Source organism: Engystomops pustulosus, chromosome 6 (genome assembly GCF_040894005.1).
Source record: "Engystomops pustulosus chromosome 6, aEngPut4.maternal, whole genome shotgun sequence".
In the NCBI taxonomy this organism is placed as follows: Eukaryota; Metazoa; Chordata; class Amphibia; order Anura; family Leptodactylidae; genus Engystomops; species Engystomops pustulosus.
The window spans coordinates 65,514,096-65,529,127 of NC_092416.1; positions in this window are offsets into that span (position 1 = coordinate 65,514,096).

Here is a 15,032-nt window from a genome sequence, read left to right on the forward strand (position 1 = left end):
TGAGTGCCTGTATGTAGCAGTCCAAAAAAGTTTTCAAACCAGAGGAGCAGGTAGGTTGTCCTCCAGAAAAATTAAATACATAGAGTACTATAGCTAGAGCCAGTTGGCCCTGGTAAAAAATAGCCAGTTTCCTCTGCATTAGTGTACAAAGAGGAGGAGAAGGAGTAAAATGAGGGGGAGGAGTGCATACATTATTCAGGTTGAGCTTCTTTCACCTGCTGGAGAATGGAAATCCTGAGAAATCCAGGCTTTATTCATCTTGATAAGCATCAGCCTGTCAGCGCTGTCAGTCGACAGGCGCGTACGCTTATCGTATGCTTATCGGTGATGATGCCACCAGCTGCACTGAAAACCCGCTCAGACAACACGCTAGTGACAGGGCAGGCAAGAACCTCCAAGGCGTACAGCGCCAGTTCGTGCCACATGTCCAGCTTTGAAACCCAGTAGTTGTAGGGAGCTGTGTGATCATTTAGGATGATGGTATGGTCAGCTACGTACTCCCTCACCAACTTTCTGTTAAGATCAGCCCTACTCTGCCGAGACTGGGGACAGGTGACAGTGTCTTGCTGGGGTGACATAAAACTGGCAAAGGCCTTGTAAAGCGTACCCCTGCCAGTGCTGGACAAGATGCCTGCTCGCCTACTCTCCCTCGCTACTTGTCCCGCAGAAGTACGCCCTCTGCCGCTAGCGCTGTCAGAAGGGAAATACTGTTTCAGCTTGTGCACCAGGGCCTGCTGGTATTCATGCATTTTCACAATCCTTTCCTCTCCAGGGATGAGAGTGGAAAGATTTTGCTTGTACCGTGGGTCCAGGAGAGTGAATACCCAGTAATCGGTGCTGGAATAAGTTCTTTGAACGCGAGGGTCACGGGATAGGCAGCCTAGCATGAAATCTGCCTGTATGTAGCAGTCCAAAAAAGTTTTCAAACCAGAGGAGCAGGTAGGTTGTCCTCCAGAAAAATTAAATACATAGAGTACTATAGCTAGAGCCAGTTGGCCCTGGTAAAAAATAGCCAGTTTCCTCTGCATTAGTGTACAAAGAGGAGGAGAAGGAGGAAAATGAGGGGGAGGAGTGCATACATTATTCAGGTTGAGCTTCTTTCACCTGCTGGAGAATGGAAATCCTGAGAAATCCAGGCTTTATTCATCTTGATAAGCATCAGCCTGTCAGCGCTGTCAGTCGACAGGCGCGTACGCTTATCGTATGCTTATCGGTGATGATGCCACCAGCTGCACTGAAAACCCGCTCAGACAACACGCTAGTGACAGGGCAGGCAAGAACCTCCAAGGCGTACAGCGCCAGTTCGTGCCACATGTCCAGCTTTGAAACCCAGTAGTTGTAGGGAGCTGTGTGATCATTTAGGATGATGGTATGGTCAGCTACGTACTCCCTCACCAACTTTCTGTTAAGATCAGCCCTACTCTGCCGAGACTGGGGACAGGTGACAGTGTCTTGCTGGGGTGACATAAAACTGGCAAAGGCCTTGTAAAGCGTACCCCTGCCAGTGCTGGACAAGCTGCCTGCTCGCCTACTCTCCCTCGCTACTTGTCCCGCAGAAGTACGCCCTCTGCCGCTAGCGCTGTCAGAAGGGAAATACTGTTTCAGCTTGTGCACCAGGGCCTGCTGGTATTCATGCATTTTCACAATCCTTTCCTCTCCAGGGATGAGAGTGGAAAGATTTTGCTTGTACCGTGGGTCCAGGAGAGTGAACACCCAGTAATCGGTGCTGGAATAAGTTCTTTGAACGCGAGGGTCACGGGATAGGCAGCCTAGCATGAAATCTGCCATATGCCCCAGAGTACCAATGAGCTAGAATTCACTCCCCTCACTGGCCTGACTGTCCATTTCCTCCTCCTCCAATTCCTCTTCTTCTGCCCATACACGCTGAACAGAAAGGACTGAACAATGCTCCGCTTTTCTGTCTCGCCAACATTCTCCTCCTCTTCCTCCTCATCCTCCTCCACCTCCTCCGATATGCGCTGAGAAACAGACCTGAGGGTGCTTTGGCTATCAAAAAGGGAATCTTCTTCCCTCGTCTCTTGTGATGAGCGCAAAGCTTTCGACTTTATGCTGACCAGAGAGTTTTTCAACAGGCCAAGCAGCGGGATGGGGAGGCTGATAATGGCGGCATCGCCACTGACCATCTGTCACACACAACCATGCCTGGCTTCAGGTTCAGCGGTGCCAGCCACAGATCAGTCTGCGCCGTGATGCCCTGTAATAGCTCTTGGGCGGTGTGCCTTTTATCGCCTAGGCTCAGCAGTTTGAGCACCGCCTGCTGTCGCTTAGCGACGGCACTGCTGCTGTGCCTAGAGCTACCGACTGATGGCGCCATGCCCATGGATGGTAATTCGGAGGAGGAGGTGGAAGAGGAGTGGGAGGAGGAGGAGGCATAGTAGGCCTGAGAGACCTGCACTGAGGTAGGCCCCGCAATCCTCGGCGTCAGCAGTATATGACCAGCCCCAGGGTCAGACTCGGTCCCAGCCTCCACCAAGTTAACCCAATGTGCCGTCAGCGACATATAGCGGCCCTGCCCGGCAGCACACGTCCATGTGTCCGTGGTCAGGTGGACCTTGTCAAAAACGGCGTTGTTCAGGGCAAGGTTGATGTTGTCTGACACGTGCTGGTGCAGGGCTGGGACGGCACATCGAGAAAAGTAGTGGCGGCTGGGGACCGATTACCGAGGGGCGGCCGCGGCCATGAGGTTGCGAAAGGCCTCAGTCTCTACCAGCCTATAGGGCAGCATCTCCAGGCTGAGAAATTTGGAGATTTGGGCGTTGAGGGCTTGGGCATGTGGGTGGGTTGCACTGTATTTCCTCTTGCGCTCCAACATCTGGGGTATGGAGAGCGGAACGCTGCGCATGGAGACATTGGTGGATGCTGTGGAGGATCGTGGAGGCGAAGGTGTGGTTTTCGCACAAGAGGTGTTTGGGCATGGGGCTAACTAGCAGAGGCAGCAGATGACACAGGGGAAGGAGCAGTGTTGTGCCAGGCCGCAGGTGAACGGCCTTGGTGCGATTGAGTGGGGTGTTTAGCATTCATATGCCTGCGCATTCTGAAAATCTAGCCCTCGCCACGGGAGCTTGACTACGTGAAACATTTGGCACTGATGCACCAGCTCTGGCCCTGCCTCTCCGTCTGGCCCCACCACTGCCTCTTCCAACCTGTTGGAGGACTCACCTCCGTCTCAGAAGCACTGTGTTCACCCGGCCTATCAACCCAGCTTGGGTCTGTCACCTCATCATCCTCCGATCCCTCAGTCTGCTCCCCCCTCGGACTACCTGCCCTGACAACAACTTCACCACTGTCTGACAACCGTGTCTCCTCATCATCCGACAGATCTTTACACACTTCTTCCACTACGTCAACAATGTCATCATCACCCACAGACTGCGACCGGTGGAAAACCTGGGCATGGGAAAAGAGCTCAGCAGCAACCGGACAAGTGGTTTGTGACTCTGGGAAGGGTCCAGAAAACAGTTCCTCAGAGTATGCCGGTTCAAATGCCAAATTTTCCTGGGAGGGGGCAGACTGGGGGGAAGGAGGCTGAGGTGGAGGAGCTGGAGGAGTGCTGATTTCGGTGACATGGGTGGACTGCGTGGAAGACTGACTGGTGGACAAATGGCTAGAAGCATTGTCCGCAATCCACAACATCACCTGTTCGCACTGTTCTGGCCTCAACAGTGCTCTGCCACGAGTCCCAGTAACTTGAGACATGAACCTAGGGAGTGTAGCTCTGCGGCGTTACCCTGCTCCCTCATCAGCAGGTGGTGTCTCACCCCGCCCAGGACCACGGCCTCTGACCCCTGCAGTAGTTGGACGCCCACGCCCTCTACCCCTAGCCCTCGGGTTCAACATTTTCAAAATTAAAGTGTAAACTGGAAAAAAAAATTGTGTTTTTTTGTGTTTTTTTATTTTTTGTGTTTTTTTGTGGGGTTTTTTTGTGTTTTTTTTTTAACAAAACGGTCAAAGAAATCACACGGCAACCACAGAAGATGATGATGATTGCTATGGATAGTTTCTGACCTACACTGACAGCACACAACAGGATTTTGTGCTGTGCCTGTGATGACTTTTAGTTTAGAAAAAAAAAAATAGGCAGACTGTGCCTAATTCAATCAAACCCCTTATAAATTGTCCCACTTAGGTGTTTGAGATGGATATGTGTGTCACTAAGAGCTAAACAGAACGTTCGCAAGTCTCCCTGCAAAGTCGTCACAATATGGTACCAGCTGCACTACTAGTGCCAGCAAGGCCAGCCACAAGCAAATAAAAAAAAATAAAATATATAACGCTATTGTAGCCCTAAGAAGGCCTGTTGGGTTCTTGTATGGCTAGTTTCTAGCCTACACTGACAGCACACAACAGGATTTTGTGCTGTGTCTGTGATGACTTTTAATTTAGAAAAAAAAAAAAACTGTGCCTAATTCAATCAAACCCCTAATAAATTGTCCCACTTAGGTGTTTGAGATGAATGTGTGTGTCACTAAGAGCTCAACAGAACGTTTGCAAGTTTCCCGGCAAATTCATCACAATATGATACAAGCTGCACTACTAGTGCCAGCAAGGCCAGCCACAAGTAAATAAAAAAAATATATATATATAACACTATTGTAGCCCTAAGAAGGCCTGTTGGGTTCTTGTATGGCTAGTTTCTAGCCTACACTGACAGCACACAACAGGATTTTGTGCTGTGCCTGTGATTTCAGTTTTAAAAAAAAAAAATAATCGGCAGACTGTGCCTAATTCAATCAAACCCCTAATAAATTGTCCCACTTAGGTGTTTGAGATGGATATGTGTGTCACTAAGAGCTAAACAGAACGTTCGCAAGTCTCCCTGCAAATTCGTCACAATATGGTACTAGCTGCACTACTAGTGCCAGCAAGGCCAGCCACAAGCAAATAAAAAAAATAAAATATAACGCTATTGTAGCCCTAACAAGGTCTGTTGGGTTCTTGTAGAATCACTCCTGCCTAACAGTAATCTAATAGAACACCCTAACGCTATCCCTGACCAGCAGCAGCTCTCTCCCTAACGGCATCCAGACAGAGAATAATCCGAGCAGCGCGGGCAGGGGCTAGTATATTCCAGGGTCACCTGACCAACCACTGCTATCAACGTGTAAGTGTACCACGTGATGCTGGTTGGCGTGTAGAGTCTCCTGGCTTGTGATTGGCTCTGTTTCTGGACACCAAAAATCTAAAAGGCGGGAGATGCAATTTTCTCGAGCTGGCGAAATACTCGTCCGAGCAACGAGCAGTTTCGAGTACGCTAATGCTCGAACAAGCATCAAGCTCGGACTAGGACTTGCCTCCGTCTCAGAAGCACTGTGTTCACCCGGCCTATCAACCCAGCTTGGGTCTGTCACCTCATCATCCTCCGATCCCTCAGTCTGCTCCCCCCTCGGACTACCTGCCCTGACAACAACTTCACCACTGTCTGACAACCGTGTCTCCTCATCATCCAACACCTCTTTACACACTTCTTCCACTACGTCAACAATGTCATCATCACCCACAGACTGCGACCGGTGGAAAACCTGGGCATGGGAAAAGAGCTCAGCAGCAACCGGTCAAGTGGTTTGTGACTCTGGGAAGGGTCCAGAAAACAGTTCCTCAGAGTATGCCGGTTCAAATGCCAAATTTTCCTGGGAGGGGGCAGACTGGGGGGAAGGAGGCTGAGGTGGAGGAGCTGGAGGAGTGCTGATTTCGGTGACATGGGTGGACTGCGTGGAAGACTGACTGGTGGACAAATGGCTAGAAGCATTGTCCGCAATCCACAACATCACCTGTTCGCACTGTTCTGGCCTCAACAGTGCTCTGCCACGAGTCCCAGTAACTTGAGACATGAACCTAGGGAGTGTAGCTCTGCGGCGTTACCCTGCTCCCTCATCAGCAGGTGGTGTCTCACCCCGCCCAGGACCACGGCCTCTGACCCCTGCAGTAGTTGGACGCCCACGCCCTCTACCCCTAGCCCTCGGGTTCAACATTTTCAAAATTAAAGTGTAAACTGGAAAAAAAATTTGTGTTTTTTTGTGTTTTTTTATTTTTTGTGTTTTTTTGTGGGGTTTTTTTGTGTTTTTTTTTTAACAAAACGGTCAAAGAAATCACACGGCAACCACAGAAGATGATGATGATTGCTATGGATAGTTTCTGACCTACACTGACAGCACACAACAGGATTTTGTGCTGTGCCTGTGATGACTTTTAGTTTAGAAAAAAAAAAATAGGCAGACTGTGCCTAATTCAATCAAACCCCTTATAAATTGTCCCACTTAGGTGTTTGAGATGGATATGTGTGTCACTAAGAGCTAAACAGAACGTTCGCAAGTCTCCCTGCAAAGTCGTCACAATATGGTACCAGCTGCACTACTAGTGCCAGCAAGGCCAGCCACAAGCAAATAAAAAAAAAATAAAATATATAACGCTATTGTAGCACTAAGAAGGCCTGTTGGGTTCTTGTATGGCTAGTTTCTAGCCTACACTGACAGCACACAACAGGATTTTGTGCTGTGTCTGTGATGACTTTTAATTTAGGGAAAAAAAAAAAAAAACTGTGCCTAATTCAATCAAACCCCTAATAAATTGTCCCACTTAGGTGTTTGAGATGAATGTGTGTGTCACTAAGAGCTCAACAGAACGTTTGCAAGTTTCCCGGCAAATTCATCACAATATGATACAAGCTGCACTACTAGTGCCAGCAAGGCCAGCCACAAGTAAATAAAAAAAAAATATATATATAACACTATTGTAGCCCTAAGAAGGCCTGTTGGGTTCTTGTATGGCTAGTTTCTAGCCTACACTGACAGCACACAACAGGATTTTGTGCTGTGCCTGTGATTTCAGTTTAAAAAAAAAAAAATAATCGGCAGACTGTGCCTAATTCAATCAAACCCCTAATAAATTGTCCCACTTAGGTGTTTGAGATGGATATGTGTGTCACTAAGAGCTAAACAGAACGTTTGCAAGTTTCCCTGCAAATTCGTCACAATATGATACAAGCTGCACTACTAGTGCCAGCAAGCCCAGCCACAAGCAAATAAAAAAAAATAAAATATAACGCTATTGTAGCCCTAACAAGGTCTGTTGGGTTCTTGTAGAATCACTCCTGCCTAACAGTAATCTAATAGAACACCCTAACGCTATCCCTGACCAGCAGCAGCTCTCTCCCTAACGGCATCCAGACAGAGAATGATCCGAGCAGCGCGGGCAGGGGCTAGTATATTCCAGGGTCACCTGACCAACCACTGCTATCGACGTGTAAGTGTACCACGTGATGCTGGTTGGAGTGCAGAGTCTCCTGGCTTGTAATTGGCTCTGTTTCTGTCCACCAAAAATCAAAACGGCGGGAGATGCAATTTTCTCGAGCTGGCGAAATACTCGTCTGAGCAACGAGCAGTTTCGAGTACGCTAATGCTCGAACAAGCATCAAGGTCGGACGAGTATGTTCGCTCATCTCTAAAAATTATATAACTTTTCATTTAAAAAATAATACCATTTACTTGCTGCATGTGGACAGAGAAGATATTGCTGAAGTTTTGCAGCATATTGTAAGAGTAATAAGTCCAAACAACCTATCGGACTTGATATGAAAGAATATGAATCATACAGAACACACAGATTTATTGAACAATTGAAGTACTGTATATACTCGAATATTAGCCGACCCGAGTATAAGCCGAGACCCCTAATTTTACCACCAAAATCTGGGAAAAACTATTGACTCGTGTATAAGCCGAGGGTGAGAAATGCATTGGTCACCCCCCCCCCCCCAGTATACAGCCAACCAGCCCTCAGTAGTATACAGCCAGCCTGCCCCCATGTAGTATACAGCCAGCCAGCCCCATGTAGTATACAGCCACCCTGCCCCATGTAGTATACAGCCAGCCTGCCCCCATTAGTATACAGCCTGCCAGCCCCCATGTAGTATACAGCCTGCCAGCCCCCATCTAGTATACAGCTTGCCAGCCCCCAGTAGTATATATCCTGCCAGCCCCCATGTAGTATACAGCCAGCCCCTAGTAGTATACAGCCTGCCAGCCCCCAGTAGTATACAACCTGCCAGCCCCCAGTAGTATACAGCCTGCCTGCCCCCAGTAGTATGGAGCCAGCCAGCCCCTAGTAGTATACAGCCTGCCCAGCCCCCATGTAGTATACAGCCTGCCAGCCCCTAGTAGTATACAGCCAGCCCCTTTAGTAGTATACAGCCTTCCAGCCCCCAGTAGTATACAGACAGCCCCTAGTAGTATACAGCCTTCCAGCCCCTAGTAGTATACAGCCTGCCAGCCCCCAGTAGTAAACAGCTAGCCAGCCCCCAGTAGTATACAGCCTGCCCAGCCCCCATGTAGTATACAGCCTGCCAGCCCCCAGTGGTATACAGCCTTCCAGCCCCCATGTGGTATACAGCCAGCCCTCTTGTAGTATACAGCCATCTCCTAGTAGTATACAGCCTGACTCCACAGCACAAAAAATAAACTTATATACTCACCCTCCGATGTCGGCAAGGCTCCCAAATGTCAGCGCGGCTCCCTGATGTCCCCGATGTCGGCGCATCCCGTCTTCTTTCTTCTCCACGGCTCTTCGTCTTTCTTCTTGCTTCTGTCATGGACGCGGCCATGTTTTCATGGCCTGCTTCCAGTAGGCACATCAATGACGCGGCTGCTGCTGACATCATAGTATGCGTGGCCAGGAAGAAAACATGGTCGCGCCCATGACAGAAGAAAGAAGAAGAGCCGTGGAGAAGAATGAAGACAGGACGCGCCGACATCGGGGAGCCGCACTGACATCGAGGAGCTGCGCCGACATCGGAGGGTGAGTATATAAGTTTATTTTTTTTTAAGTGGGTAATTTTTTTTTGTAATAGACTCATGTATAAGCCGAGGGGACGTTTTTCAGCACATTTTTTTGTGCTGAAAAACTCGGCTTATACACAAGTATATACGGTATTTATTTGTGATTGTTTTCTTATTTTATGAAGATTGGAAACCCACATTTTGATGAAAGTGATACATGTATATCTATATTATTATATCTTTATTATATAACAATATTGTACTATGAATCATATTAAATGATTCAGAATTTGCTAACTGTTTCGACTGGTCAAATTAGCTGATTAGTATACCTGAGGGTTATTTTATTACATTTCTTTTTTGGTTTTTATTCCTGTGTATAGGAGAAATTCAAAGTGTGACTTGTGATACAATACACAAATGCAATCACATCATGAATCTCACAAGTGATTAAGCATTTTACATAATATTTTTATTACAATTTTATACTTTCCTTTTCAGGACATATTAAAGGGGATATCTTGGTAGACCTCATTGTTGGTTCTATTATTCATCATCTGTATTCTGCCTGTGAATTTTTCAAACACATCATAGTCCTGAAGATTAAAGACAGATGTATGCTGGAGCTGAAGAGATGGGTGGACACTCGTACAGGAGCATTTCACTGGGGCCATGCTGCACAACTTAATGCAGACATAGAAGGAAAAAGGTTAAAAATCAACTTTTGCTACCATACAAGAGATACAATGGGGGACATGTATCAAAGTTTTGTCTCTCTGTGGTGAATTTTAGAGACATGTGGCAGTCCTTTTTTGCACCTTATGTATGATCAAGTCTTCTAATTTGAGATAAAAATTCAGTTTTTCCTGTCCTTGAAGGTGCAAATTTTGGCTTCTTTTTGAGACTTTTTGTTGCAAATGTCTCAAATCCACATGGACACAAGCCATGTGAGGGGGTTATATGCAGGAGTGGACACAAGCCATGTGAGGGGGTTATATACAGGAGTGGACAAAAGCCGTGTGAGGGGGCTACATACAGGAGAGGACACAAGCCATGTGAGGGGGTTATGTACAAGAAAGGACACAAGCCATTTGAGGGGGTTATATACAGGAGAGTACACACGCCATGTGAGGGGGTAATGTACAGGAGAGGACACAAGCCATGTGAGGGGGTTATATACAAGAGAGTACACACGCCATGTGAGGGGATTATGTACAGGAGAGGACACAAGCCATGTGAGGGGGGTATATACAGGAGAGTACACACGCCATGTGAGGCAGTTATGTACAGGAATGGACACAAGCCATGTGAGGGGGTTATATACAGGAGTGGACACAAGCCATGTGAGGGGGCTATATAAAGGAGGGGACACAAGCCATGTGAGGGGGTTATGTACAGGAGAAGACACCAGCCATGTGAGGGGGTTATATACAGGAGAATACACACGCCATGTAAGGGGGTTATGTACAGGAGAAGACACAAGCCATGTGAGGCAGTTATATGCAGGAGAGAACACAAGTAATGTTAAGGCTTGTGAGAGGATACAAGCCATGTGAGGTGGGTTATATACAGAAGAGGACACAAGAAATGTGAGGGGTTTATATACAGGAGTTGGCACAAGCCATGTGAGGGGGTTATATACAGGAGCAGGCACAAGCCATGTGAGGGGGTTATATACAGGAGCAGGCACAAGCCATGTGAGGGGGTTATATACAGGAGAGGACACAAGCCATGTAAGGGGGTTATATACAGGAGCAGATACAAGCCATGTGAGGGGGTTATATACAGGAGTGGACACAAGCCATGTGAGGCAGTTATATGCAGGAGTGAACACAAGCAATGTGAGAGAGTTATATACAGGAGGGGACACAAGCCATGTGAGGGGGTTATATACAGGAGAGGATACAATCCATGTGAGGGGGGTTGTATACAGAAGAGGACACAAGAAATGTGAGGGGGTTATATACAGGAGTGGACACAAACCATGTGAGGGGGTTATATACAGGAGAGGACACAAACCATGTGAGGGGGTTATATACAGGAGTGGACAGAAGCAATGTGAGGGGGTTATATACAGGAGTGGATACAAGCCATGTGAGGGTGTTATATACAGGAGAGGACACAAGCCATGTGAGGGGGTAAAATACAGGAGTGGACACAAGCCATGTGAGGGGGTTATATACAGGTTATATAGGTTATATACATATCAACTTTTGCTACCATACAATAGATACAATGGGGAACATGTATCATAGTTTTGTCTCTCTGTGGTGAATTTTAGAGACATGTGGCAGTTCTTTTTTGCACCTTATGTATGATCAAGTCTTTTTACTTGTGATAAATGTTCAGTTTTTCCTGTCCTGGAAGGTGCAAATTTTGGCTTCTTTTTGAGACTTTTTGTTGCAAATGTCTCAAATCCACATGGACACAAGCCATGTGAGGGGGTTATATGCAGGAGTGGACACAAGCCATGTGAGGGGGTTATATGCAGGACTGGACACAAGCCATGTAAGGGGGCTACATACAGGAGAGGACACAAGCCATGTGAGGGGGTTATGTACAAGAAAGGACACAAGCCATTTGAGGGCGTTATATACAGGAGAGGACACAAACCATGTGAGGGGGTTATGTACAGGAGAGTACACACTCCATGTGAGGGGGTTATGTACAGGAGAAGACACAAGCCATGTGAGGGGGCTATATACAGGAGAGTACACACGCCATGTGAGGGGGTTATGTACAGGAATGGACACCAGCCATGTGAGGGAGTTATATACAGGAGTGGACAGAAGCCATGTGAGGGGGCTATATAAAGGAGGGGACACAAGCCATGTGACGGGGTTATGTACAGGAGAAGACACAAGCCATGTGAGGGGGTTATATACAGGAGAGTACACACGCCATGTAAGGGGGTTATATACAGGAGAGGACACAAGCCATGTGAGGGGGTTATATACAATAGAGGATACAAGCCATGTGAGGGGCGTTATATACAGAAGAGGACACAAGAAATGTGAGGGGGTTATATACAGGAGTGGGCACAAGCCATGTTAGGGGGTTATATACAGGAGTTGACACAAGCCATGTGAGGGGGTTATATACAGGAGCAGACACAAGCCATGTGAGGGGGTTATATACAGGAGTGGACACAAGCCATGTGAGGCAGTTATATGCAGGAGTGAACACAAACAATGTGAGAGAGTTATATACAGGAGGGGACACAAGCCATGTGAGGGGGTTATATACAGGAGAGGATACAAGCCATGTGAGGGGGGTTATATACAGAAGAGGACACAAGAAATGTGAGGGGGTTATATACAGGAGCAGACACAAGCCATGTGAGGGGGTTATATACAGGTGTGGACACAAGCCATGTGAGGGGGTTATATACAGGAGAGGACACAAGCCATGTGAGGGGGTTAAATACAGGAGTGGACAGAAGCAATGTGAGGAGATTATATACAGAAGTGGATACAAGCCATGTGAGGGGGTTATATACAGGAGAGGACACAAGCCATGTGAGGGGGTTATATACAGGAGCAGACACAAGCCATGTGAGGGGGTTATATACAGGAGCAGACACAAGCCATGTGAGGGGTTATATACAGGAGTGGACATAAACCATGTGAGGGGGGTTATATTCAAGAGAGGACACAAGCCATGGGAGGGGGTTATATACAGGAGTGGACAGAAGCCATGTGAAGAGGTTATATACAGGAGTGGATACAAGCCATGTGAGGGGGTTATATACAGGATAGGACACAAGCCATGTGAGATGGTAATATACAGGAGAGGACACATGCCATGTGAGATGGTTATATACAGGAGAGGACACATGCCATGTGAGGCAGTTATATGCAGGAGTGAACACAAGTAATTTGAGGGGGTTATATACAGGAGGGGACACAAGCCATGTGAGGGGGTTATATACAGGAGAGGATACAAGCCTTGTGAGGGGGGTTATATACAGAAGAGGACACAAGAAATGTGAGGGGGTTATATACAGGAGTGGACACAAGCCATGTGAGGGGGTTATATACAGGAGAGGACACAAGCCATGTGAGGGGGTTATATACAGGAATGGACAGAAGCAAAGTGAGGAGGTTATATACAGGAGTGGATACAAGCCATTTGACGGTGTTATATTCAGGAGAGGACACAAGCCATGTGAGGGGGCTTTATACAGGAGCAGACACAAGCCATGTGAGGGGGTTATATACTGTAGCAGGCACAAGCCATGTGAGGGGGTTATATAAAGGAGCAGACACAAGCCATGTGAGGGGGTTATATACAGGAGTGGACACAAGCCATGTGAGGGGGTTATATACAGGAGAGAACACAAGCCATGTGAGGGGGTTATATACAGGAGTGGACACAAGCCATGTGAGGGGGTTATATACAGGAGAGGATACAAGCCTTGTAAGGGGGTGATATATGCAGGAGAGGACACAAGCCTTAAGAGTAGGGTTACATACAGAAGAGGACACAAGAAATGTGAGGCAGTTATGTACAGGAGTGGACACAAGCCATGTGAGGGGGTTATATACAGGATCAGAAACAAGCCATGTGAGGGGGTTATATACAGGAGCAAACACAAGCCATGTGAGGGGGTTATATACAGGTGTTGACACAAGCCATGTGAGGGGGTTATATACAGGAGAGAACACAAGCCATTTGAGGGGGTTAAATACAGGAGTGGACAGAAGCAATGTGAGGAGGTTATATACAGGAGTGGATACAAGCCATGTGAGGGGGTTATATACTGTAGCAGACACAAGCCATGTGAGGGGGTTATATACAGGAGCAAACACAAGCCATGTGAGGGGGTTATATACAGGAGTGGACACAAGCCATGTGAGGGGGTTATATACAGGAGAGGACACAAGCCATGTGAGGGGGTTATATACAGGAGTGGACAGAAGCCATTTGAGGAGGTTATATACAGGAGTGGATACAAGCCATGTGAGGGGGTTATATACAGGAGAGGACACAAGCCATGTGAGATGGTTATATACAGGAGAGGACACATGCCATGTGAGGGGGTTATATACAGGAGTGGATACAAGCCATGTGACGGGGTTATACGCAGGACTGGACACTACTGTTAGTTTGGGATCTGAGTCCGGCATTTTTAAGCTTTTTAGTCATACCCCAGGGAGATGCGAAATGTAAGGCTGCGTTCACACGTGGTGTTAAGGGTGTGGTCACACGTTGCTTTTTGATATGTGTTAACGTTGCGCTTATAGTGCGTTTTGTAAACGAAAATGTTAACAGTAATATAATTAGGCAAATCAGCTCTCCTTAGCTGTTGTTATAGGTTTCAAAGTGCGATTAAAGCGCAAATAAAACCCTACGTGTGACCTCACCCTTAGAAGTAACCAATACATTTAAAAAAATTTAAATGCAAAAATTTCCGAATTTTCAAAATTTTAAACATTTAAATACACAGATGAGCGAACATACTCGTCCGAGCCAATCACAAGCCAGGAGACTCTGCACTCCACCCAGCATGACGTGGTACCCTTACACGTCGATAGCAGTGGTTGGCTGGCCAGATCAGGTGACCCTGGAATAGACTAGCCCCTGCCCGCGCTGCTCGGATCATTCTCTGTCTGGATGCCGCTAGGGAGAGAGCTGCTGCTGGTCAGGGAAAGCGTTAGGTTTTTCTATTAGAATAGTGTTAGGCAGGAGTGATTCTACAAGAAACCAACAGCCCTTCTTAGGGCTAAAATAACGTTTTATTTTACTTTTTTTTGTTTGCTTGTGGCTGGGCTTGCTGGCATTAGTAGTGCAGCTAGTACCATATTGTGAGGAATTTGCAGGGAGACTTGCTACCGTTGTGTTTAGCTCTTAGTGACACGCATATCCACCTTAAACACCGAAGTGGGACAATTTATTAGGGGTTTGATAAGAATTAGGCAGAGTCTGCTGATTTATTTTTTTTTACCTTTATTTCTTTTTATAGCTCAAAGTCATATTGCAAAGCAGTGTGCTTTCACTGTAGGCTAGAAAATAGCCATAGGAGAACCCCAACGGCTTACTTAGGCCTACAATAGCGTTATATTTTCCTTTCTTTTGTTTGCTTGTGGCTAGGCTTGCTGGCACTAGTAGTGCAGCTAGTACCATATTGTGAGGAATTTGCAGGGAGACTTGCGACCGTTGTGTTTAGCTCTTAGTGACACGCATATCCACCTCAAACACCGAAGTGGGACAATTTATTAGGGGTTTGATTACAATTAG